This window comes from Schistocerca gregaria, chromosome 3 (genome assembly GCF_023897955.1).
Source record: "Schistocerca gregaria isolate iqSchGreg1 chromosome 3, iqSchGreg1.2, whole genome shotgun sequence".
Classification (NCBI taxonomy): domain Eukaryota; kingdom Metazoa; phylum Arthropoda; class Insecta; order Orthoptera; family Acrididae; genus Schistocerca; species Schistocerca gregaria.
The window spans coordinates 400,588,709-400,615,761 of NC_064922.1; the positions used below are offsets into that span (position 1 = coordinate 400,588,709).

The 27,053-nt window shown below is 43.9% G+C and overlaps 1 protein-coding gene across 1 annotated transcript in view; it reads left to right on the forward strand.

Moving 5' to 3' along the window:
- LOC126356171 (teneurin-a) overlaps positions 1–27,053 on the forward strand; it is a 2,471,974-nt gene that overhangs the window by 130,459 nt on the left and 2,314,462 nt on the right. Inside the window, exon 2 of the mRNA XM_050006926.1 lies at positions 2,979–3,206. The gene's annotated coding sequence lies outside the window, so the exon portion shown is untranslated. The remainder of the gene's footprint in view (positions 1–2,978; positions 3,207–27,053) is intronic.

Here is a 27,053-nt window from a genome sequence, read left to right on the forward strand (position 1 = left end):
TTCAGGAAATACAGATACAGAATTACGTGAACAGCCACGCCTGCGACGTCCTGTCAGAGCCACTGCTCCAGACATGCTGAATCGTGCGGATGCCATTATTCGTGCCGATTGGTGCATAAGAACTCAACCATTGCCTCTACGGTTGTCGATCGGCATTGGAAGTGCGTCTGCAGCCATCGAGACTCTCGGATATTCAAAGAGGTGCTCATCATGGGTTCCACGAATGATCACAACGGACCACAAGATTCAAAGAAAGGCCATTTCATTGAATTATTGGAGCGTTTCGAGACCGGCAGAGAGGCCTTTCTGTCATGGATTGCTACGGGAGACGAAATCTGGTTGCACCACTTTGTGCCGGAACCAAAAAGGCAGTCCATGGAGTGGCATCATCTCATTCACTACAAAAAAAGAAATTCAGGACAACCCCCTCTGCCGGAAAAGATATGGTGACAGTCTTCTGGGACTATGATGGCGTCATTCTCGTGGATGTGACGCCAAGAGAGTCAACCATCAATTCAGAGGCATACGTGTATTCTCTGAATAAACTCAAGAACCGTTTCTGACGTGTTCGATCAGACAATATTCCAACGGAAATCTTGCTCCAGCAAGATAATGCATGCCCATACCCAAACCTGAGAACCCGGGAACACATTTCCAAATTGGTTTGGACATCATTGTCTCATCCAACCTGCAATCCAGACCTGTCGCCCTCGGACTTCCACCTCTTTGGACCAATTAAAGTGTCTATACGGGGAACACACTTTGAACATGACGACAGCATCAGTCATGCTGTGAAAACATGGCTACGCCTACAGGACAAGAGCTTTTATCAGCAGAGAGTAAATTCTCTTCAACATCGTTGGCTTACGGCCATAGAACGTGATGGAGACTTCGTAGAAAAATAGGACATGTACAAGACATATTGATGTATATGGTCATCATATTCTGACACTCATAAATAAATACGTTCTGAGAAAAAAAAGTGTGGGACATTACTTATTGAAAGACCTTCATAGTTGCAAAATAGTACAGGACCTAGGTAATAAAATGATCGTATGGCATTGATGTCGTCGCCGAGTTGCAAGACTTTTCAGTTGAAGCCACATTGGATGACAGACATATCATACGTTACACCACCACAATTTCGCGTTAATATAGGCGACGCAAGCCCATGAAAAGTTTTACTCATATCTCCAGTTGGAGAAACTGTTGAAAGTCGTTAGCTGTTACGGGCCACAGCAAGACAGCTGCAAAGTACATCCGTCATATAACATTTGAAATGGACAACCTGGAAGTCATTAAATTCCTTGTCTAGTGGGATTTGCACTCAAAACATTAAGGTGCCTGAATGAAAAAAAGCGATGATTGATACTATGGTGAAGTACAAAATATCGCATAAATTTTGTAATGTTTCTATTTTTCTCCTAGTCGAGAGCTGTTGTGATGAACCTCTTTGGAAAGAGTTGTCAGTCTTCGCTTTGACTCTCAGGGTAAGCTGAAACTGCACAAGTGTCACACCACTGCTCTTAAGTCTTTCAATGCAGTGAGATAGGTTCTTGACCCGACAACAAGAACAACACAGCGCAAACTGCTGACACTCGGATTCCGTATCTGGTTCTTTGAAACTCCTTCGAAAACTGAGGTAACCAAACCCTTCGTTAAACGCTCAACAGTGCCGTAGTTTATTTCAACTGAGTCAGTATCTGATTTCACAGTCTCTATCTTATTTAATTCAGCTGATATTTTCTCGTATCTAAAGTTGCTTTTCAAGTATACCTCTTCCTCTTGTCACTCTGGAACAGTATACTTGCTACTAAAAGCCGAAATTTAAAATGGTTCATATGGCTCTGAGCACTATGGAACTTAACATCTATGGTCATCAGTCCCCTAGAACTTAGAACTACGTAATCCTAACTAACCTAAGGACATCACACAACACCCAGCCATCACGAGGCAGAGAAAATCCCTGACCCCACCGGGAATCGAACCCGGGAACCTGGGCGTGGGAAGCGAGAACGCTACCGCACGACCACAAGATGCGGGCGTCGAAATTCATTCCAGAACTTAAGGAGATTTCCCCCTTTCCTATTATTGTATGAAACCAGTATCCTGATCTTCTATTCATTTTGCTACTACAGCTTTCCAATCCTCCCTTATCTTTTCCCTTTGCGTACTGAGTTACCCGTTCAATGTCGTCATATAATTCCACTGTCTCTTCAACTCTCTTCAATATTTATCACTCTAATACATGTTCTCTTGATGTCATGAATAACTATTTGAAAACGTAGGCTTACTCTGAAAAATCATTCATGGGTATTGTACAAACGCCAGAAATCTCTCGACTTAGGTATATAGAAACCTGCTAATGGTATACAAAGATCGTGACTGTTACCGTAAGTGGTATCACCTGTGTCCGGAAATTCACATTGATAGCTACTAAATGCTAGGTAGCTGAACTCCCTACCCAATTTTGGTGATGTTATTGGTAACATTTAATGTGTGCTAAACTAACATATTAATCAAGCTGGTCCCTGCTAGCTCAAAATTTATAACTTGCAACGTCTCAGCATGAGGTCTGCCTTGTCCAGCACTCTACACAATATAGTTAATTCCAACGAAGAGGGATTTGCTGTTACAGAATCCTGCAAAACTCCTTTTGATTTACATTCTGAACATAATGTTTTTATTGTTTCATGTTAGACAAAATTAATATATGTCATTTTCAAACTAAATAACACTACTTGTTGTTTTGATTATCTACAGGGTGGGCAAAATAAATCTGTTCCGGAAAACACTTCACGCACCTTCCGTTAGGCAACCTATCATACATCATCCGCCCAGGGAGAAGATAATGTAAGTTGGGTTGCCGACCTCAGGGTACGTGAAATTTTTTCCAAGCCAGAGTTCTTTTGACCACACCGTCGTAGACACTTCCACGCAAGCGAGCGACGTATAATAGACAAGCGTTTGTGGTTTAGGCATATCCGGGGAGTCCCCGCCGGAGCCGGCGCCGCCGGAAGTACCGCCCCGCGGGCCGTCACTGCACCACGCGTCGCTGCGGGCGCGCTCTGCCGTGGCCGGCGTCGGAGGTGTGGGCGTCACTCTGGGCCACGGGGAACCCGTCGCTCAGCAGGCGTCCCAGCAACAGCAGCAGCAGCAACAGCAGCAGGGACTGCCGCCCGCCTCCTGCGTCTTCCTCTCGCAAGGTAAGGGCGCCACCATCTGCAAAAGCCCAGCTGTCAGCGAATCCTTCAAATATGTCTACCGCATAGCTACGAAATTGTAGCGTCTATATTAATGGGGAGCAGTAGTGGATTTCCGGAGGCGTGTCAAATTAATACACACAAAGCGAGCTAAATTTACTTTCCTCCGCTCTCTGGACGAAATGGTATTATCCTTAGCACAAGGAATCCTCACGAGCTAAAGAAACTGGTGCACCTGCATAACATCGTGTGTGGCCCAAGCGAGCACACAGAAGTGCCGCAACACGACGTGGCATGTACTCGATTAACGTCTGAAGTAATGCTGGAGGGAAATGACACCATGACTCCTGAAGGGCTCTCCATAAATCCGTAAGAGTACGAGGGGATGAAGGTCTCTTCTGAACAGTCGGTTGCAAGGCATCACAGATATGATCAGTATTGTTCATGTCTGGGGAGTTTGGTGGCCAGCGGAAGTGTTTGAACTCATAAGTTCCTGGAGCCACACTGTAGCAATTCTGGAGGTGTGGGGTGTCGCACTGTCATGCTGTAATTGCCCCAAGTCTGTCGGAATTCACCGTGTACATGAATGAATGCAGGTGATCAGACAGGACGCTTACGTACGTGTCACCGGTCAGAGTCGTATCTAGACGTATCAGTGGACCCATATCATTCCAACTGCATACGCCCCACACAGTTACAGAGCCTCCACTAGCTTGAACAGTCCCCTGCTGACATTCAGGGTCCATGGATTCATGAGGGTGCCTCCACACCCATACAAGTCCATCCGCACGATACAATTTGGAACGAGACTCGTCCGAACAGGCAACATGTTTCCATTCATCAACAGTCCAATGTCGGTGTTGACGGGCCCAGGCGAGGCGTACGGCTTTGTGTCGTGCAATCATCAAGGGTACACGAGTGAGCCTTCGGCTCTGAAACCCCATATCGATGATTTTTCGTTGAATGTTTCCCGCCCGAATCTCGTGGTCGTGCGGTAGCGTTCTCGCTTCCCACGCCCGGGTTCCCAGGTTGGATTCTGGGCGGGGTCAGGGATTTTCTCTGCCTCGTGATGGCTGGGTGTTGTGTGCGGTCCTTAGGTTAGTTAGGTTTAAGTATATCTAAGTTCTAGGGGAGTGATGACCATAGATGTTAAGTCCCATAGTGCTCAGAGCCATTTGAGCCATTTTGAACTCCAAATGGTAGCCTGAAATATTTCAGACCTCTAGCTCACCGCTAGTATGCAGAAATGCATTTTACTATTATATGCGATGGAGAGACTCCAAGTACCACAAAGAGAGCGGATGGAGTCCTATTCGCCCTGGTCCAGGACGAAGCCAGAACATTTGGAGTCCGGTGTGCATTAATTCCGCTAGCAGCCATTTGGGTGTACCGCCAACGCGCCTGTGTGACGGCAGCGTTTCTCCATTAGCGGCTGTCGCACGTGGCGGAGGTCGCCAGGCGGGGATTTGAGGAAGGGTTGCACTTTTGTCACGTTGAACGATTCTCTTCAGTTTTCGTCGGTCCTTTTCCCGCTCACAACGATGTCGGAGATTTGTTATTTTAACGAATTCCTGTTATTCACGGTGCACTAGTGAAATGGTCGTGTGGGTAAATCCACACCATTACTCCTTCGGAGATACTGTGTGACATCGTTCATGCGCCTACTATAACACCACGTTCAAGCTCACTCAAATCTTAATAACCTACCATTGTAGTAGCAGTAACCGATCTAACAACTGCGCCAGACACTTGTCTTATACAGGCGTTGCCCACCGCAGTGCCGCTTTCTGCCTGCTTACATATCTCTGTATTTGAATACTTATGCCTATATCAGTTTCTTTGGTGCTCTAGTGTAGATTTATGCCCTTAAGGCCAGGAGAGATTGAAGTCCTGTACCACTAACGATGCTCGACGGCAGTACGATAGCACTGCAGCGAGGCTACAGGTCACTAATCGAAAAATAATGCTCCAAAAATAGAAAGACTTTATTGCTCGTAATATGACGTGTTTAGGACTTAGCCATCCTCAGATATCTGTTAAAAATAGTAAAGGAAAGTGGAAATTACAAAACAGAATCACAATAGTGAAATACAAGAGCAATTCTCAGGTTTACTCACGAGGTACTTCAGGCAAAAACATACCCAGGAGTAATAAGCCGTAAGTATAGGTTACAAGTTGGTACGAAGCAGTAATAAGCAGAATAGTGACAAAAAAAAATTTTTCACAAAACTTGAGAGGTGAACATTCTCGCCAGATGTCAGTGTAGTAGTGATGGTGGCGCCATACTTAGTCGTGATTGATAACTCAGTAAAAAAATTAAATCAATAGAAAATAACAATAGACAAATATACATGAAAAAATTATAACAATAAAATATGGAATTTTTTTAAAATTTAAAACAAGAACAGCAAAGAACGAAGCTGCATGGCAGCCGTCAGGTGGCAGAAGAGTTGGAAATGTGGCGCCGTACGTCATCAAGATGGACACTGAATTCTATTTATGAAGAATAATAGAAATGAGTACATAGTAAAAGTTCAACAACAAAATAATTAAAAAATCAGTAAACGATGCCGTATCATCTCTCATCAGAATAATAGCAACATTGGCGCCATACACCATCGCGATCGTCAATGGATACGATAAATGACTTATCGCCAGACCAATAGCTCGGTCACAGGCTGCGTGTCCACCTTTACCTGTGTAATCTCAGAAGCAATCACATTTTCATTGAATTGTGACACTTGAAGGTATTTGTTGTGCCGCTCTCATTTACCCCTTCAAATACCAATTTCCTACTAATAGGAATATTTTAGCTATTGCATTTTAAAAGGGGTCATCTAGCAGCAACCTCTCACCTCATTTCTTCGAAATGAAGCACTACAGCTCAGTATTCACAGTAACAAGTTATCGAAATTGTGAACAAGTGACACGACAATCTCGATTAAACGCTAGTTATGGCACTCAATGTTGTAATCTGTCTTCCAGCCTTTAATTCGTCATATATTAATTAAAGCTATTTTAAACATTTCTTAATTTTGTTTTAATGAGCCACTTGATTTGTTGATAACGGTCGCATTTTTCTCGTGTCACTTTTATACTGCCAACACCAATGCAATAGCAATTCATTATATGCTGAATGCGTTCCATTTCACACCGATCGTAGGTAGTCATTAGTGCAAGTAGTCCCCTACAGTAATACGTTTAATCACGAAATAGTATCATAACTTTTGTTATAACGTGTAAGACAAAGTCTATAGGATTCATACCATTTGCTTTTTAACCGTGATACCACTTTGATATTCTCGGGCAATCCTTTATTAGTATAAAGAATGAAATAATTTCCAGGATATAGTATCGTATGGCTGGGACACACAGAACAGCAATTTCAGCCGGATAATTGGAAAGGTTTTGGTTGTCCTTCCCTCCTGCTAGCACCTTTCCTACGCAATGTTTGAGAGCTGTGTGCGTAAGTGTGTTTGTAAGGCGTAGATCACTGCAGTGGGTATCAGGGTAACGCAATGTCATATTCGGTTTGGAGATGTTGAAAGAAGGGAGACAGAAAAAAACCGGTGGTGGCACATAGCTAATCCTCTCTAAGAACACCAAGACCGCCGCCGATCTTAATGTTTCTGTGTGATTAACGGATCATCATCAGCAGTGTGACATACGCTCTTCTCTTGATACGCTGTGGAGAGGTTTGAAATTTAATTCAAGACTCTGGCGCCAAGACTGGTGATCAGGGACTTTACTCCACTCGTGTTCCCTCTGCCGAAAGGCAAAGAGAAAATTGTCAGGAGCGCGAGGCCTATCGTTACAGTCACTTATCCAAGTGAATGGTGGGATCCATGTGGTTCCCACGTCGTGCAGCAATCGTAAACCATAAAATTACCAAATATGCAGCAACCACTCCCAAAATCGTGTTTTATTTATTCACTTTTGCAAATCAATTTCAACTTATTAACAGCCCTCATCGGTGCTTTCAACCAATGTGTGCCCTGAGTTGTAATACTGCCTTAAGCAGAGGTCAAACATAAGGTTTTACCTCTGCTTAAGACAGTATTACTACTCAGGGCACATATTGGTTGAAAGCACTGATGATGGCTGTTAATCAGTTGAAATTGATTTGCAAAAGTGAATAAATAAAACTTGATTTTGCGACTGGTTGCTGCATATTTGGTAAACTTATCCAAGTACCGGACTCGTCCGACGGTGCGTAACTTCGGTGATCCGACGGGAACCGATGTGACCACCTCGACACTGCCGTTGACTCCGGACATCTGTTTCGTTAAAATAAGTTATTTGCTTATCGCTGCTGGCAAGTTAAAAACCTTGGCACATTTTCAAGTACACGCTCCTAGTAAGTACAAAATAAAATTCACAATCCATGCAGATGTTCACATCCACTTCTGCACTTAAAAATAAGTTAAATGTTGACTCTAACTGGTAGTGTTAAATGAAGTATTTAGCTTAACCAGTCCGCTGGAAATAATAGCATTCTTCAAATTTATCGAGGCTGTGGAGCCCGCGTAGAATAAATAACTCGGAAGTTCCAGCGACATCGTGTACGAGCACTCTCACCTGAAGATGGTGACCAGTTGGACCGCTGAAATATTGTTCCAAGATGACGTTATGATTCTGCTGCACACCCTTTAGCTGTCGTCATATTAAAATTTAGGTATAAAATATTACCCCTTATTTTATTATTTTATGGTAACTAGTAGGTTCTAATTGCTATAGTTGTAATGTAATGGAAGATATCTACTGTTCAGAGCATTACATGCACGTTGTTAGATATAGAATACTCGTGATACATGTGTAAACATGCAGTCTAACATTAGCATAAAATGTCTGTAACAACACCTTCCAACAAACTGTCAGTTCTTGTCATCGCAGATATTTTCAGTAGCGACAACACAGCTAGTAAGTTATTCTATATAGCGTAAATTATATTCTGTTGAATAATGGTGTACTGATCATCTGAAATGCTTTACAAAAAAAGCTTTTAAGAGGTGCTAGAAAATCGTCTAAGGCTGTATTTTTACAGTTGTACGAAAACAAACCAAAATTAACACTTACAGGCCGGATGGTATTATTCAAAAACTTTTTGCAAATGTAGCCCACCTTCGAGGTAGAACATCACGTCATGAGACAGACAACCGGGGCGTCTATGATATGTAAAAAAGAAAAAAACATACAAAAGGCAATAGGCAATAATATACATAGCGTACTGTGGATACCAGCATCTGTAACGCCAGAGTTGTTCACTCTTAACTGTCAGAGAGTACGAGGGCCGTTCAAACCGTTCAGGAAGTAGTGCAATTTTTTTCTTTCCTCGGCCAATTTCTTGTCAAAAATTTCTGAATTTGTTGTGGCCCATTGTGGAATATTCTCGCTTCAGTCCTTTTAGTTTCATCAAGTTACAACAGGGGGCAGCGCTATACGTAGTCTTCAAAATGAGGTCTGTAACAGAGGTGTGTTCCAAGTAGGAAGCTGTCACTGAGATTCTTTCGGAGGAAAACAAGAGCATCGAAGATATTCATAGGTGTTCGCAGGATGTCTGTAATGATCTGGCAGTGAAGAAAAGCACGGAAAGTCGTTGGGCCAGGTGTCTGTCATCAGCACAACAAGGTCACGCAAATCTGTCCGATTTCCCGCGTGCCAGTCGGCCGGGAACAACTGTGACTCCTGGGATGCTGGAACGTGCGGACACTCTCATTCGAGGTGATAGACGGACCACGGTCATCCACCTGGCGCCACAGCTGGACGTCTCTGTTGGTAGTGCTGACACACTCGTCCACCAGTTGCGATAATCATGTGTGTGCCCACTTGGCTCCTCGCTTCCAAACAAGACGACCATAAAGAGCAACGGCTGTCTGTGCGCGATGGCTTGTGCGTTACGAGGCTGATCGAGACAGTTCTTTTTGTCGAAGATCTCACAGGCGATCAAACATTGGTTCATCACTTGAAACCGGAAAAAACGGCAGTCCATGGAGTAGCACAGCACCAGATCTCTTCCGAAGTTCGAAACCGCACCCTCAGCCAGTGAAGCCTTGGCAACGGTTTTCTGAGAAACTGAAGAGGTTATTCTATTTGATATCCTTCCTCACGGTGCAAAGACCAACTAGGAACTGTATTGTGGTTCAAATGGCTCTGAGCACTATGGGACTCAACTGCTGTGGTCATCAGTCCCCTAGAACTTAGAACTACTAAAATCTAACTAACCTAAGGACATCACGCACATCCATGCCCGAGGCAGGATTCGAACCTGCGACCGTAGCAGTCGCACGGTTCCGGACTGCGCGCCTAGAACCACGAGACCACCGCGGCCGGCAGGAACTGTATTGTGCTACCTTCAGGAAACTGCAGAGTGTTACTCGTCTCAAACGAACTTCTCCTTCTCCATGACCAAGCAAGACGTTATTCGAATATGCACAGCGGAGAGGCGGTCAAATGGTTCAAATGCCTCTGAGCACTATGGGACTTAACATCTGAGGTCATCAGTCCTCTAGAACTTAGAACTACTTAAACCTGTCTAACCTAAGGACATCACACACATCCATGACCGAGGCAGGATTCGAACCTGCGACCGTAGCGGTCGCGAGGTTCCAGACTGAAGCGCCTACAACCGCTCGGTCACATAGGCCGGCCGAGGAGCACAAAAAACTTCATTGGACTGTTCTGTCTCTTCCACTCTACAGCCCGGATCTCGAAACTTCCGAGTTCTATCTGTTTGGCCGAATGAAAAGATGCACTCAACGGAAAGCAGTACGTGGATGAGGGAAAGGGGGGGGATTGGGTTATTGATGCAGCAAGGCGTTGGCTCCGACGTCGACCGGTGGAGTAGTGTCATGCCTATATCACTAACGTCGATTTTCAGTAGGGTTTTAGATCATATACTGTATTCGAACGTTATGAAGTACCTCGAAGAAAACGGTTTATTGACACATAGTCAGCACGGATTCAGAAAATATCGTTCTAGTGAAACGCAACCAGCTCTTAATACTCATAAAGTAATGAGTGCTATCGACAGGGGTTTGTCATATTGATCCCATATTTTTAGATTTCCCTTTCGCACCGTTCCTTACAAGCGTCTTGTAGTCAATCTGCGTGCATACGGAGTATGGCCTCAGTTGGTGCGACTGGATTCGTGATTTCCTTTCAGAAAGGTCACAGCTCGTAGTAATAGACGGAAAGTCAACGAGTAAAATATAAGTAATATACAGTCTTCCCCAAGAAAGTGTTAGAGGCCCTCTATTGTTCCTGATCTATATTAACTACGTAGGGGACAATCTGAGTAGGCGTCTTAGATTGTTTGCAAATGGTTCTGTAATTTACCGTCTTGTAAAGTCATCGGATGATCAAAACGACTTGCAAAATGATTTACATAAGATATCTGCATGGTACGGAACGTGGCAATTGACCCTGAATAAAGAAAAATGTTATTCACGTGAGTACTAAAAGAAATCAGCTAAATTTCCATAACGCGATAAGTCGCACAAATCTGAGGGCTGTAAATTCCAACTACAAAGTACCTAAATTGGAACGATCACGTAGATAATGTTGTGGGTAGAGCAAACCAAAGACTGCGATTCATTGACAGAACATTTAGAAGGTGCAACAGCTCTACCAAAGAGACTGCAAACACTACGCTTGTCCGCCCTATTGTGGAGTACTGCTGTGCGGTATGGGATGCGCATCAGGTGGGACTGACGGATGACATCGAAAAAGTACAAAGAAGGACAGCTCGTTTTGTATTATCGCGAAATAGGGGAGATATTGTCACACACATGATACGTGAATTCGAATGGCTATCATTAAAACAACGGCGTTTTTCGTTGCAACGGAGTCTTCTCATGAAATTTCAATTACCAGTTTTCTCCTCCGATTGCGAAAACATTTTGTTGGCACCCTCCTACATATGGAGAAATGATTATCACGATAAAATCAGGGCTCACATGGAAAAATTTAAATGCTTATTTTTCCCGCGTGCCGTTCGAGAGTGCAACGGTAGAGAGACAGCATGAAGGTGGTTCATTGAACCCTCTGCTAGGCACTTTATTGTGAATAGCAGAGCAATCACGTAGATGTAGATGTACAAGCCCTCCCACGAAGATAGCGTAATTCCGTCGCTTTGAACGGAGATTATGTTGAAAAATAGGGTTTTGTGGCCAGAGGAGTGGGAAATGATATGGTGCAATAGAATCCTAAATAAAACATACCTGCTTTAAAAGTATGTGTTGTATTACTTCTTTTTTAAGAAACGATAGCATTGAAAGATTGCAGCACTGGAGCATATCACAGAAAGATGTTGCCTTTTTCTCTCTGAAGCTCCGTTCAACGAAAAGGCCCGACGCTTATGGAGGATGAGGCCGATACTCGTTAACGACGATAGGTACGTGTCACAACAGCGTTATGCGGCAGGCTAAAGCTGCTGGCCCGCACGCCCAAACTGATGCTCGGTCGATGACAATGGCGCCATCGGCTAATTAACGGCGCAACACCGCCACTGCTCCTGCGGGATGGCTCGTCCTTTCTGGCCGGTCAGCCTTTGTTGCGACGGTTTTGACGCGGGACACTTTGCGGACGTCTACCGGCCGCCGATAGCCGTCCACCCGATAACGCCCATTGTCGGCTGTAATTGGCCCGCCAGGGCTTCGTTCGTCGCCACGCGCCAGCGGCTCCAATTCTGACGGCGCGACCTGTCCGCCGCTCGGCGCACTTGTCAGGTGCTCGCCAACAGCTCCAGCAAGTTAGCACACCCACCGAGGACCACGCAGCGCTGCGAGGGCACTGCTGTGGTTTTAAAGTGTATGAATACTCCCTCTCTCTCACCCCCCCCCCCCCCCCCAACTCTGTCTCTGGTCAAGAGATTTTTAAGTCAGTGAAGAATTACGGTTAAATAACTAGCGTTTACCATTATTTCTGGAGCTATTTTAATATCTGAGCCCTATGCTTTTTCTTGCGTAATGCGACGTGGCGACAAACTTTGACAAGAAATAATGAGAACAACCAAGTGAATGAAACTTCCTGGCACATTAAAACTGTGTGCCGGACCGAGACTCTAACTCGGGACCTTGGCCATTCGCGGGCAAGTTTCATATCAGCGCACACCTCCCTGCAGAGTGAAGATCTAATTCTGGAAACATCCCCAAGAATGTGGCTAAGTCACGTCTCCGCAATATTCTTTCTTTCAGGAGTGATAGCTCTGCAAGGTTTGCAGGAGAGGTTCTGTAAGGTGTGGAAGGTAGGAGACGAGGTACTGACAGAAGTAAAGCTGTGAGGACGCGGTGTGAGTCGTGCTTGGGTATCTCAGTTGGTAGAGCACTAGTCCGCGAAAGGCAAAGGTCGCGACTTCGAGTCTCAGTCCGGCACACAGTTTTACTCTGCCAGGAAGTTTCATATCAGCTCGCCTCCGCTGCAGAGTGGAAATCTCATTCTGGAACCAAGTGATTGTTATAGTTCGTGTTAGTAGTCAGTTCACTTCTCCGGTTCCCAAGCCTGGGCGTGCAAATAACGGGAGGTTGTAATCAAGGTGCAGCTACTCACAGAGGTCAAGTGCGGGCTCTAATTGTAGCAAGACAGTGAGACTTAGGAGATATTCTAATGGGTTAGGAACTCATTTACGTTGGAAAACAGTTAGTTGCAATTTTGACCACCAGGTGGATATCTGGCGCTGTGACTGCAAGAAAGACGTACAGAAATGTTTCCACATGTAATTAATTAGGAGGCGGCGCCGAGTGGCCGCGCGGTTTGAACCGTCATGTCACGGACTGCGCGGTCCCTCCCGACAGAGGTTCGATTCATCACTCGCGCATGGGTGTGTGTTGTTCCTAGCATAAGTTGGTTTAAGTAGTGTGTAGGTCTAGGGACCGATGACCCAAGCATTTTGGTCCCTTAGGAATTCACACACATTTGAATATTTTTGAATTAATTAGGAACGAGACGTGGGCAGGAAAGGTCAAAGCAGTGAAAAAGATATAATTTTGATTTTATCATTAACCACCGGAGATGTCAAAGAAATGCTCCAGTCACAAAACGACGTGATCAACAGTTGCTTTCAAGGTTTCCAATGGAACTGAGCAACGGCCTCCTGTATACTGGCCGCCAGATCACGTAGAGATCGAAAGGGCCCAGGTAAACAGGATTCTTTTATTTTCTAAAGAAATAAAGAAGAAAAACACATGATGGATCACTAAGAAATGGGATGTGTTGAAATCAGTAGATGTGACGTAAGGACAAAGAAATGATTATCATTGCAGACGAATTGGTTGATTTATTCGAAGAATGAGCCTCACAAATTGGGCAAGTCATTAACACGGTGGTCCATCTCTGGTCCTTACACAAACCTCTATTCGGCTTTGGGTTGACTGACAGAGTTGTTGGATGCCATCCCGGGGGATATCGTGGCAAATCCTGTCCAACTGGCGCGTTAAGTCGTTTGGACAGTTCTGTCCATAATGCTCCTAACTTTATCAATTGCCGAGGGATCCGGCGACTTTACTGAGTGCTGTAGGGTTTGGCATGGGCATAGATAAGGAGTAGAAACTCTCACCATGTGGGGGTGGGCATTATTTTGCTGAAATGTAGCCTCAGGATGTCTTGCCATAAAGGACAACAAAACTGGACGTAGAATATCGTCGACGTACCGTGTTGCAGTTGTACATCACATCTGGATGCTGGCAAAGTTTCCCTGTCAGTGTAAATTAATATAGAGTGTGTAAAATTGTGTAAAGTGATATACCAATTGGTCATCAAAATGAAACAGATAGATGGACAGTAACGCAATAAAGCCGCCCATACTGTCGTGAGCCAACACCCAGCATGACGCTAAAACTAATTATCTAACCTCCTGAATCCGTCTGAAGATGATCTTGGAAAGGTTCATGGAATAAAACATAATTATTCAAAAAAGTTACTGGTTGCAGTTTTATGTTAGTTATTTACATTATCTTATATATAATGAAAACACACAGGAAACGCTCCATTGAATTCTAAGATTTTCCACAGTTCATATCCACTTGCAATCCAATGAAGTTAATGACAGGCTTCGCCTTGCACATACGACTTTCAGTATACAATTCAAACAAGAAACTACAACTGTGTAATCTACATTTCAAAAGCTTTATATCGCCACAAAGGTGCGAAACCCTCTGTGTATGCTGACCTACTGTAGGTCAGCAGTCGCCGCTCACTCAGTCTTTGCGGGATACTCTTGCAGTTCCTCAGCATCCAACTTGTTAAAATAAAAATCTTTCATCAACATATTTTCCAGAACATTAATACAAATACGTTCCTCGCGCTCGTAGCAAGATTGCCCTACTCAGCAATGGTGATTGCCAAAAAATGCTGTACTTACACTATGTGTGAGGATTGAAATGAAAGTTCATGTTCGGACAAGGCTATCAGCCACGTTGTTATAACACGCCAAGTTACTTTTATTCAATGGTGCACTGCACTTCAATGAGACACAGGTACGTGACATTATTTTTCAACACGTCACCAAGTCGCAACGCTCGGAACGTTCTACCAATTATCCAGCTCCTCGACGATAGAATTCCATTCCTTGGTTACGGAGCCATTCGAAAACCGCTGTGTTAACGCCCTAACAGTTGGAAAATCTCCCCCCTCCTCCACCAAAGATGTACGTTCAGATTGCCGAGAAGTTGGAAATTGCATATCGCCCACATATCGCGTAATGTCACGGTGACTGTGTATGCAATTTAGACTTTTTTTCCTAGAAGATTAGCACTGTTACGCTTACTTTAACGTTGGAGTACGTTTCCAGTTGCCGGACCATTTCACTAGCTGACTGCAATGCACCTGTTCTTCGCATCGCATCAGAATTGTGTCCGCAAGAAATCCGAAACATGTAGCTATCATGGAACCATATGTCCATTTTACTTTCTGATTTATTGCGTAAACTGAAATGTGAACCGTGGGAAATCCGGAGAAACAGAAATTGGATGTATTCGAAATATGGTGCCATCGAAGAAAAAAATCAGAAATACTAAAGAGAATATACGATCGAAGAAGTCTATGAAAATCTGTTACCAGAGGAAGGGTCAGCTTACTGGGAAATCTGCTAGTCATCCAGGAATAGTTCAGTCGGCACATCAAGGAAGAGGGAACAATAGTATTCTAAAGAGAAAGACTGGAATTTGCAAAACAGTTTATAGGCGGTGTTAGATGTAGTAGTTACGTAGATATTTAAGGATTAGCACAGGATAAGAAAACGTTGATGACAGAATCAAATGAGTCGAAAAGCTGTTGACTTACGAAAAAGCACTAGCCACCAAGTCAACATTGAAAAAGTTTTAATTGGACCACAATATTTACTTAATTGATTTGCTATGGCGACCAACACTACTGTATAAAACACACGCGTAATTCTGTGTACCAAATCTTTTTAAATGCTTCTGACATTCTTTATTAACACTGAAAAATTTTCTCTGATCATGAGAAACTTATTCATCACATGCGACCTCTTTTTTTGTGTGTGAATTGTGTGAATCTAGTTTCAAATCTTAGATTATCTTCGTCAGCTTTGAACACTACTAATTTTAATTGCACATTAACTAAACAGAACATATGAACACGTTCAGGAACTCTGAATAATTTATTTTTAAAGTAAATTATTGTTTTGCTGTCATGGACTCACGGACTCAGAAAATAGCGAATTATCTTTCTTGGTCTGAGAAACTCGATATGAGCCCCCCCCCCCCCCCCCGCGTTGCTTGTGCTTTCCTTTTGACCTCTAGAGATATTTCGGTGGATTTATAACTTATGGCAAAATACGTTTGAGATAGACACTCTGAATTTATCTATTTAGCTTCAGTTTATTCTGGCGACCATCCATACTAATTATTCAGATGGAGCAGTTTCACAAGAAAAACTGGAATGTAGAGTCATGGCATGTAAGACTGACTGGCATTAAGATGATGGATGGAAAACAACTGAAATGTCTGGCCTTATAAGAATACTCCCCCTAGAACTTACCATTTATAAAATTTCTTACTAATTCTGAATTTTTAGTAGACAGCTATATTACTCCACAGCCTCCATTCATAGGTGATGGCTGTTCAATGTACCCAGCTTCAAGTTTCTCGTGCGCCTTCTTGACACAGTTGGGATACTCCTACAGCTTTGTCACGACGTGGTACCAGACGGTATCTCAGAGGACTGAAGAGGATAGTCGGTCGGACGCTGGGTGTTACGTGGAACGCTACTCAGGGCTGCCTTGTTTATGGAGCAACGTCAGGCGCCCTGGAGCTCCAGCATCATGGGCGTGTCGGGATCTATGACGACACTGACATCGACACTGACATCGTAGCTGCGCTGTATCTGAGGTTGAAACTCCCCAGAATCGATGGGGGTGCCACCGGAGAGGCGGGGGAGGCACGGAATAAAAAATCCCCGCCTGGCGACCTCCGTCACGTGCGACAGCCGCTAATGGAGAAACGCTGCCGTCACACAGGCGCGTTGGCGGTACACCCAAATGGCTGCTAGCGGAATTAATGCACACCGGACTCCAAATGTTCTGGCTTCGTCCTGGACCAGGGCGAATAGGACTCCATCCGCCCTCTTTGTGGTACTTGGAGTCTCTCCATCGGATATAACAGTAAAATGCATTTCTGCATACTAGCGGTGAGCTAGAGGTCTGAAATATTTCAGGCTACCATTTGGAGTTCAAAATGGCTCAAATGGCTCTGAGCACTATGGGACTTAACATCTATGGTCATCAACCCCTGGAACTTAGAACTACTTAAACCTAACTAACGTAAGGACATCACACAACACCCAGCCATCACGAGGCAGAGAGAATCCCTGACCACGCCGGGAATCGAACCCGGGAACCCGGGCGTGGGAGGCGAGAACGCTAACGCACGACCACGAGATGCGGGCTACCATTTGGAGAAAACTAGACAACAGACACCAGCTTACTATCACAAGGAGGGAAAATATACTCCTATTAATTATTAAAAAATACCTCAATTTTGATTGTCTAATTTATGTATTTATAGTATAAAAACTATTGACTGGAATCATTTGATTGTAATCTACGTTTTAGATAACAATGTCATAAGCGAGTGCACATAGTTTTAAGCATCTAAGGAAAGTAGTTAATAAGTCTACAGACGTCAAACATAGACTGGCAGGAAAAAATTACATTACTGACTGACATAAATGTTTCTATAACAAAGTTTATATCAAAGCATCCTTAAAACACTTCCAATTTCCTAAAATTTCTTTGTATTCAGAGTTCACATTACGTAGTTAGACCCTCAAAAACTTTATGAAAATTCCTACTGTTTCACTGGACTCGCATTTGGGAGAACGACGGTTCAATCTCGCGACCGGCCATCCTGATTTAGGTTTTCCGTGATTTCCCTAAATCACTCCTGGCAAATTCCGGGATAGTTCCTTTGAAAGGGCACGGCCGACTTCCTTCCCCGTCCTTCCCTAATCCGATGTCACCGATGACCGCGCTGTCTGGTCTCCTCCCCCAAACAATCCAAAATCCTACGGTTTTACCAGCCGTTCGCTGGCAAGTTACCTTAAAATACGAAGTGGATGGAGTTGTTCCCCTTCCATTTATAGTTCTTGGAAATATGTAGACAGCGACCAATATAAATGGGAAAGTCATAATTCCGTAGGGCGGGGTGTAGGAGACGTCAACGTCACTGCGGTTACCATGGACGAGGTAAAATTTTGTCGCTAATCGATCAGTCGTAGTCTTTTCTATGAAGACGTAAAATGTCAGACCACAGGCTTGAACAACTCCAGGCCTGGTAATTAATGGTTCTTGTTGCCCAGCTAAAAGTTCAATTTCCGTTAATCCCCCAAAAATATTTTGTGTGGTTAACACCTACGTTGTCGTAGTTTTTCATTTAAGCTGATGGCAAAAGTCAGTAAGTATGTCTCTAAGGGGTCAGTTTGTTAGCGGATAGGCAAATAAAAAAAGTAGAAACTCACGCTCGTGGAACATGCAGTGGGAATCTGTACTATACAGGCGTTCTTCACATTAAGATGGGGCTACCATACTGGGTAAAATTTGAATGGTTGCCGTATGATTTGAATTGATCACTACAGAAAAGGGTGTTTTCGGTGAATTTCGACTATAAATTTAATTGAATCACATCGGAAAAACTAAGAGAAAGCCCGCACAGTTATGGTTCAAATGGCTCTGAGCACAATGGGACTTAACATCTGAGGTCATTAGTCCCCTAGAACTTAAAACTACTTAAACCCAAGTAACCTAAGGAAATCACACATATCCATTCCCGAGGCAGGATTCGAACCTGTGACCGCAGCAGTCCACCCGGCAGACTTGTGTCGATGTCCGGTGAGGATGGTTTTTAGGCGGTTTTCCATCTTTCTCGGCGAATGCGGGCTGGTTACCCTTATTCCCTCTCAGCTACACTATGTCGGCGATTGCTGCGCAAACAAGTTCTCCATGTACGCGTACACCATTACTGTACCACGCAGACATAGGGGTTACACCCGTCTGATGTGAGACGTTCCCCGGGAAGGCGGGGACTGTCCAGCAGGGGCCAAACCACACAGTAACCCTGGATTTCCTGTGGGCGGCGGAAGGTTGAAGTGGACTGCGGTAGTCGTCGTGGGGTTGTGGACCACTGCGGCTGCGGCGCGGACGGAGTCTCTCCGTCGTTTCTAGGTCCCCGATTAACAAAATTGGTTCAAATGCCTCTGAGCACTATGAGACTTAATTTCTGAGGTCATCAGTCCCCTAGGACTTAGAACTACTTAAACCTAACTAACCTAAGGACACCACAAACTTCCATGCCCGAGGCAAGATTCGAACCTGCGACCGTAACGGTTTCGCAGATCCAGATTGTAGCGCCAAGAACCGCTCGGCCACTCCGGCCGGCCCCCGATTAACATATAACACAATACAAGGGAAGGAAATGTATCATATGGTACGGCACTGTAACGGCAGAGCGGCGAATACGGCGGAACTCGTGTACTGACAAAAGACGAACTGTTAAACTGTGTGAAGGAGGGCGGGTTTTAATCAGTCTTCTGACTGTATTACGAGTCTCCTGCGCCAAACTCTTATCTCAGAGTAGTACTCACACCTAAGACTCTCGATTATTTGTTGAACGTATTCCAGTCTCTGCATTCCCAGATATCTTCACCTCTATACTGCTTCCTATAGTACAGTGGAAGCTATTACCTGATGTATTAACACACGCCCTATTATTCTCAAATGCTTTTATCCGCCGGCCGCGGTGGCCAAGCGGTTCTAGGCACTCAGTCCGGAACCGCGCGACTGCTACGGTCACAGGTTAGGATCCTGCCTCGGGCTTGGATGTGTGTGATGTCCTTAGGTTGGTTAGGTTTAAGTAGTTCTACGTTCTAGGGGACTGATGACCACAGCTGTTAAGTCCCATAGTGCTCAGAGCAATTTGAACCATTTCTTTGCTTTTATCCTCTTATTTTCTGGTTTTCTAACTATTAATGATTCAGTACCATAAAAAGCTGTGCTCCAGCCATTTATTTACCAAATTAAAGCTTATATTTGGTAACAGTTTACTTCTTTTAGTGCGGATGGCTCCCATTGACGGTGTTAGTCTCTAATTTTGATGTTAAGTTTATGGCTAATTTCATTTCTGTTACTTTTGCCCCTCTTTTGTTTACTCTCAGTACTAATTCTGTGCTCAATAGACTGTTTATTCAATTGACCCAATACCGTAACTCTTCCTCACTTGTTATCCAATTTCATAAGCAAATTTTATCACTGATATTATTTATGCCTTGAATTTTTACCCTAGCTCTGCAACGTATTTTTATTTTCTTTATTGCTTTGTCGATGTACAGGCCGAACAGTAGGGGAGAAAGAGTGCATCTCTGCTTTACACCCTATTTCAATTCGATTACGTCTCTTCTAACTCCCGCTTATTTCTTTATTGCGTAGTATTTCGTCCGTCTATCACTCTATTTCTTTGTTATTTTTCTGAGAATAGCAAACAACTTGCATCATTTTTTATCATCGAACGCTTTTTCTAGGTCGAAAAATCCTGTGAAGGTGTCTAGACGTTTCTGAAGTCTTCTGCTGTTATCCGAAACAAAGGCAGATCTGTCTTATTGGTGTCCTTACGTTTCTGAGTGTCTTTTAGTCATTTCTGATTTTCGATTCCATTATTCTGTATTTTACTCTTATCAACAACTTTAATCCACGATCTTTTCAACTGATTGTATGAAAGACATGCGTAACAGTTATTGACAGTAGGAAGAACGAATTCAAATATATGTAAAGGCCACTAACGTTATTTTCAAGTGAGGAAACTGGATTTCTTTTTATTTCACCCTTCTCAGTTGCATTGATACGCAGTTTTTGCTGAGGCGGTTACTCCCGTTCTCAAATCATACACCTCATTATTAACCTTAAGTGATGATACAATACGGTGCCAAAAGGCACGAATAGCTTCTGTGCTAAAAGTTAAACTACGAGTAATAAGTACTCTCATTGATATTAGCCTAGGTAGTAGCTGGCTGACACAACAAATTATCTAATTTCCTCATTACTGAGAAGTTACGGACCTACCATGTACTAGCATCACGCCTCGAATCAGTTTCTCCCAAGTATTTTGGATGTATTGATTTTGCAGCTTTCGTTTGGTTTCCTTTTGTACATCTTTGACACATTATTTTCCGGTAGGGCGAAACATCACATCTGAAGTAAACTACTAACCCACTGCCATTGAGCTGATAGGTTTTAATGAAACTTGTCACAACGGAATTACACAATTCAAGATCAAAAAACAGTAGCGTGCTAATACGGCGTAGATGTTGGCAAGTATCTAATCAGAGCTGTTTTCTGTGTTTGCTTTTGTTAGACTTTGAACAGCGTTAAGCTCTACATTCAACAGTGTGACTTCCCTAGACTAGTGAAAACAAAGCACTTAACAAAAGACCTTGTATAAAAAACCCAGAGTTTCAGATTTCATTTTAAGCTTTCTGTGCAGCTAAAATGACAGTTCTACACAAATCTCAAGTTTCTTAAATTTTGCAGCAGAAAAGTACTTCGAGAGCGAAACACAGAACCTTGGTGCGATCAACCCGTTAATTTCAAACACGAATTGTTTGCATAGAAAGAAAGTTAATACAGAAAGGAAGAAAGAAAGAAAGAAAGAAAGAAAGAAAGAAAGAAAGAGAAAAGAAGAATAAGTTTTATAACGTAACTGCTTGCCCTCAGTGTAACATTGCCTCTGTTCTTTAATATGTGTTATTCACGTATTACCATTAAACGTGCTTCTAATTCAGACCGTTCTCACGTCCAGGATTACTAGCAGCTGAAACGTATCAGTGATTTCGAAAGTGCTTTCGAAGTATTATAGCGAAAATTGTGCACGAAATTGGTGAGTACATTGTAAATTACATCAAATGATGTGACACAATTACTGGGACTCCACTATTCCAGGTAAAGTCGAGCTACATTTACAGTGGGAAGAAATGGTTATTTAAACACTTAAGTTCTCACCCAGTTAGGTCTTCTCATGCGTAGCTCTATGAGCTTCAAGAATTTGTTTACATTATTAAATGCTATGTGGGTTTCCATTAGTGCTGGACTGATGTGTGAGTGTGTTTCGTTCGGTCTTCCACTGCAGTCGTCTTTCTGTGATATAGCTAACACTTCCCTTATTTCGCAAGAAGGCAGACACACATGCATAGTTCACAATATTTGTTGATGTTAAGTAATTGTTAGTATCTTGTTATTTATCGCAAACGATGTGACGGTGTGTTGCATGTGTGTGAGTCTCTGAAAAATAAAGCAAGCACAAAAATACGACTACGGAGAAACAGCCGTAGAACACGAACGTTGACATCACATCCAATACTTACGTAGGCTTACACTGCAGCCTCCTAGAATGTGTCTCGTTAGGCAAGAGAAGACGTAACTAGTGTAGTAACTTATGACTGAGTACCTGCACAGGTCACACCAATGCCCAAGAAAAAAAAGGAAAATAATTGATTGCAATGAATCTGCAGTAAGATTTTGGAAGGTATAATGGATTCGAATAAATTCAAACACCTCGAAAAATACTATCTGTTGACACATAGCAAGGATTCAGAAAATATCGTTCTTTTGAAACACAGTTGCTCCTGTTATCACACGAAGTAATGATTACTGTCACCTGGAGATCTCAAATTGATTCCATATTTCTAGATTTCAGAACGGGTTTTGACACCGTTCCTCATATGGTACTTCTAATCAAATTCATTGGCTATCGAGAAGCGTCCCATATGTGCGACTGGATCCGTGATTCCCTGCCGGAAACTACACAGTTCGTAATGACTGCCTGAAAGTTATCGCGTGAAACAGAAATGATATGTCTTTCCCCAAGGAACTGTTGTAGGCCACTGCTGTTTCCAATCTATATAAACGATTTGGGAGACAATGTGAACAGCGGTTTCAGTTCACAGATGATGTTGTCGTTTACCGTCTAGTAAAGAAAGAAATTGGTACATCAATACGAATTTCAAATTGGTTTAGACAAGATATCTCTACGGTGCGGAAAGTGACGATTGACCAAGAGGGCGAGGGCGAGGTCCTCCACATCAGTACAAAAAGGAATCTGTTACATTTCGATTGTACGATAAATAACACAAATTTAAATGCTGTCGAGTCACCAAAATATAAGGGGATTTCAAAAAGTTTCCGTTTGGCTGCCTTATGGTACAGAATCGGTATGCCAATTGAACAAAACCGCCGTGAGGATTGAGACAACCATCCCTTAGACGCACCAGATTGAACATACCCGTTTCGTAAAACATCGTGTCCTGTTGCGCAAAGAATTCGGCAACTGCCTGTGGCACGCCCTTGTCTGACAGGAATCGTTGACCCTTTAAGGCCATCATTAAAGGACCGAAGGCGTGGTAGTCACATGGGGAGAGATCAGTACAATAGAGTGATTGCTCGAATTGGGGTAATTTCTGCGGTTCGACATTTGCGATATGGCGAAATGCGTTCTCATGAACTTCGCGCAGACAGCCGCGGTGGCCGATCTGTTCTAGGCGCTCTAGTCCGGAACCGCGCGACCGCTACGGTCGCTGTTTCGAATCCTGCCTCGGGCATGGATGTGTGTGATGTCCTTAGATTAGTTAGGTTTATTTAGTTCTGAGTTCTAGGGGACTGACCATCTAGATGTTAAGTCCCACAGTGCTCAGAGCTTTTTCAACCATTTGAACTTCGCGCACCTTTCACAACGGTGGTTTTCGACAGACATAATGCCCCATGCAGTTTTTTCAGTCTACGATGAATCTCTGCCAATATTTGTCGTTAGGCAGCCAAGTGAGAATAATAGCACACTGTTTCGGACGCACTTGGTAATAAGGTAAGCATAGTTCACGTTTTCGAATTGCCGCACGCACGACGGAAATTGATGAATGCCACATTAAAATCAAAAAGGCTCAAAGAAGGGGAGCTCCTTGTGTACCCTTATGTTCAGAAAAAAAGAACATCTTGAACGACGAGACATAGGAGGTTCATATTCACAGGACATGTACATTAGTACTTTATGCAGAAATGATTAGCTGTTTAGTCACCTCGGTTCAGCATGTGTCCTGTTGCCTAGTAAACACAGGGTCCGCTATGGACCCGGATAACTTGTTCCATGCGTGATGGCATCGACGCTCATAAGGCGCGAATATCGTTCTGTGATAGAGCCATCCATGTTGCATTCACTTGGTACCAAAGTTCATTTGCGGTGGTTGTCACTGGTCCACAGCGCTGCATCCGTCGTTTCACCATATGTCACCCACTTTTGATTGGCGTCAGGTCTGGTGATCAGGCGGGCCAGGGCAAAAGGCTGACATCCTGTTACACCAAGAAGGCACGTGCTCGTGCAGCAACATGTGCTCGTGCATTGTCTTACTGAAAAATGGTGTCTGGGATGTTGTGCAGAAAGTGAATGGCTGCGGGTCGCAGGATGTCATTCACATAGGTCACACTCGTCACAGAGCCCTGGACATGCACCAACTGCTGTTTGTGGTTATACACCATAGCATCTCACACCGCAAGACCTCGAGCTGGCGGTGTATGGCTTGAGCGAATGCAGTCACTTTGAAGCCGCTACCCCTGTCTCCCGCAAACCAAAATGCAGCCATCATTTTCAAGCAAACAGAACCTGAATTGTCCGAAACGTACATCTGATACCATTCCTGTGCCCAGTGACTCGATCCACGAACTATTGCCGTCTAGCAAGTTTCTCCATATCCGTCAAAGGTAAGCGGAGTAGTGGATGACGTGTACGTAACCTATGCCGTTATAAATGGAGACCGACTGTCATCCCTGATAGTGTACGATGTGTTACACTGTCGCGCGGAGGAGGACGGAGATGTGTTCTGCAATGCTATTGGGATGAGGTGTCGATGTTCAAGGGGGCTCGTCTGGGTGGGGTGACCTGACACATCTCGTCGTATTCTATGGCCTTCCTTCAACGATTCGGCACACACCCGTTGCACTACCGAAACACTTCGCCCCAAACGAATAGCAGTTCCTGGAATGGATGCATCACATTCTCTCATGCCCATAATGCGCCCTCTTTCAAACTCACTGGTTTGACGGTGCGTTTCGCGCATACGTCTGCGAGGCATCCTGCACGTTTTCTCAAGTCAAACTGATTCATCACCTCTAGTTAGTATTGACAACCAGAGCCGCAGGCACATTTTACCCGTAGTTGGTGTTCCTCCGGGATATCGATATTGACCCTGAACCCCGGGGCCGACATGGTTCAAATGCTAATGATTTCCTCAGAACACACTAATGTAGATATCCTGTGAATATGGACGTCCTATCTCTAGTCGTTCAATGTGCTCTGTTTTTTCCTGAATATGAGTGTATTATCGCGAAACATAGGAGAGACTGCCACGGATATTGGCTATCATTAAAACGTAGGCGTTTGTCGTTGCTGCGAGATCTTTCACGCAATTTCAATCACCAACGGTATGCAGAAATGATCAGCTGTTCACTCATCTCGGTTCAGCATGTGTCCTGTTGCCTAGTAAGCACAGGGTCCGCTATGGTATGCGAAAATATTTTAGTGAAGCACACCTGCATAGGGAGAAATGACCATCATAAAAAAATAAGAAAAAATCAGACCTCGTACGGAACATATAGCGCGTTCCACTGGCAGAGCGGAATGTTCAACACATATGACTCTTAATTTGAAAATGGTGCTTTGAACCTTCTGCTAAGCACTTGGATGTGAATCGCAGGGTAATGATGCAGAGTTACATAGACTTTATATTTAAAATTATTATTGTCACAGTTTCAGGACCGTGCGGGGTTAGCCGAGCGGTCTAAGGCACTGCAGTCATGGACTATGAGGCTGGTCCTGGCGGAGGTTCGAGTCCTCCCTCGGGCATGGGTGTGAATGTTTGTCATTAGGATAATTTAGGTTAATTAGTGTGTAAGCTTAGGGACTGATGACCTTAGCAGTTAAGTCCCATAAGATTTCACACACATTTGAACATTTTTTGAACAGTTTCAGGCTTTCGAAAAACGTCATTTATGATAGATGAAATTAAGTCAAAAGAATTACCATACCTGATTTTCATCACTGACTCCTTCCTGAAATTAGCTTTGTACAGAGTGGTCCGTCGCAACTGGATTCATGACTGTTATCCTCTGGTACCTGATAATCAATGTCTGCTACGACAGATCACATATTCACATCAAACGGTATTTAAATAGACCATTTCATTCCATTTCTCGTATGTCATTATAAACGACGAAAATGTCGTGCTACAGGTGATTGCGGATATGTCATTTTAGAAGCACGTGTGTACGGAACACATCGCCGGTTTGACGTCCGGATCTCTTCTCAGTGCCTGCGCTCGCGTGTCCACCAAAAAGCCCTGTATATTCATCATCCCCCCGTCGGGCCATCGCTCGCTTAGTTTCGGATTTCCACCTGCACCGCTTTGTTGCCACGCGAGCGAGCTTTCCGCTGCCCACACACAGGCCGCAGAGGCAAAGTTTGGCGGCCGTCCGTTAAAGCTGGCATGGGAATGACACGGCCAGTTTTGACAGACAGCAGCTTTCGGCCGCAGGAAGAGGTCAGACCTGTCAGTACGTCGCGTGATGGCGGCTGACAGCTTCCGCAGGCCTCGCTAATCCGTCAGCCCACCGGCCCAGCCACCAAGCCGCCATTAACGCATCAAGGTGGCCCCTGATCCACGTCCGCGCCCGCCGTGCTTATCTTCTGCCAAGTCCAGACCTGTACAAACTTCAGCCATTGGCGTGAAAACCTCGCTTGTTACAGGTGACCGACAGCGAGTCTTGTTCATGTATTATGCAGTTTTTTATTTTTTTATTTTATTTTGAGTTTTCGGTACGTTCTAATTCAGACTTGAGCGATCAGCCATTAGAACTAAACCTGAAATGCTGGAAGATAGCATCAGATCAATCGAAAGATTGATAAATAAATAAAAAAAAGTACCTTCGCTGTCTACATACTCTAGCACTTAGATTGTTTGTTGCTAAAATGGAAGTTCCTTTTTCGTTTCCCGGAGACCACATCAGGGATTTCTGTAGTCAAAAGGTCTGGAAAGGATTCCACTTAGACTCACGCGGCAAAAGAAAAAAGCTGGTTGGTAAGCCATGTAGCTATCCGACGCGCAAGTCCCCGAAGTACCGAGAGGTACACGCAAAATAAATGTTATTGAATGTTAGACCACAAAAAAGGCAGCTCTCAGGATTCAGGGTTCAGTCGGCCCTTTCATTTTTTCAGTCACGAACCATTTGTTTCATTCCTGGTAACGTTACACGTATGTGAAAAACGCTAAGTTGCATCGTGGTTTGGAGTCCACGTTATATTATAGATG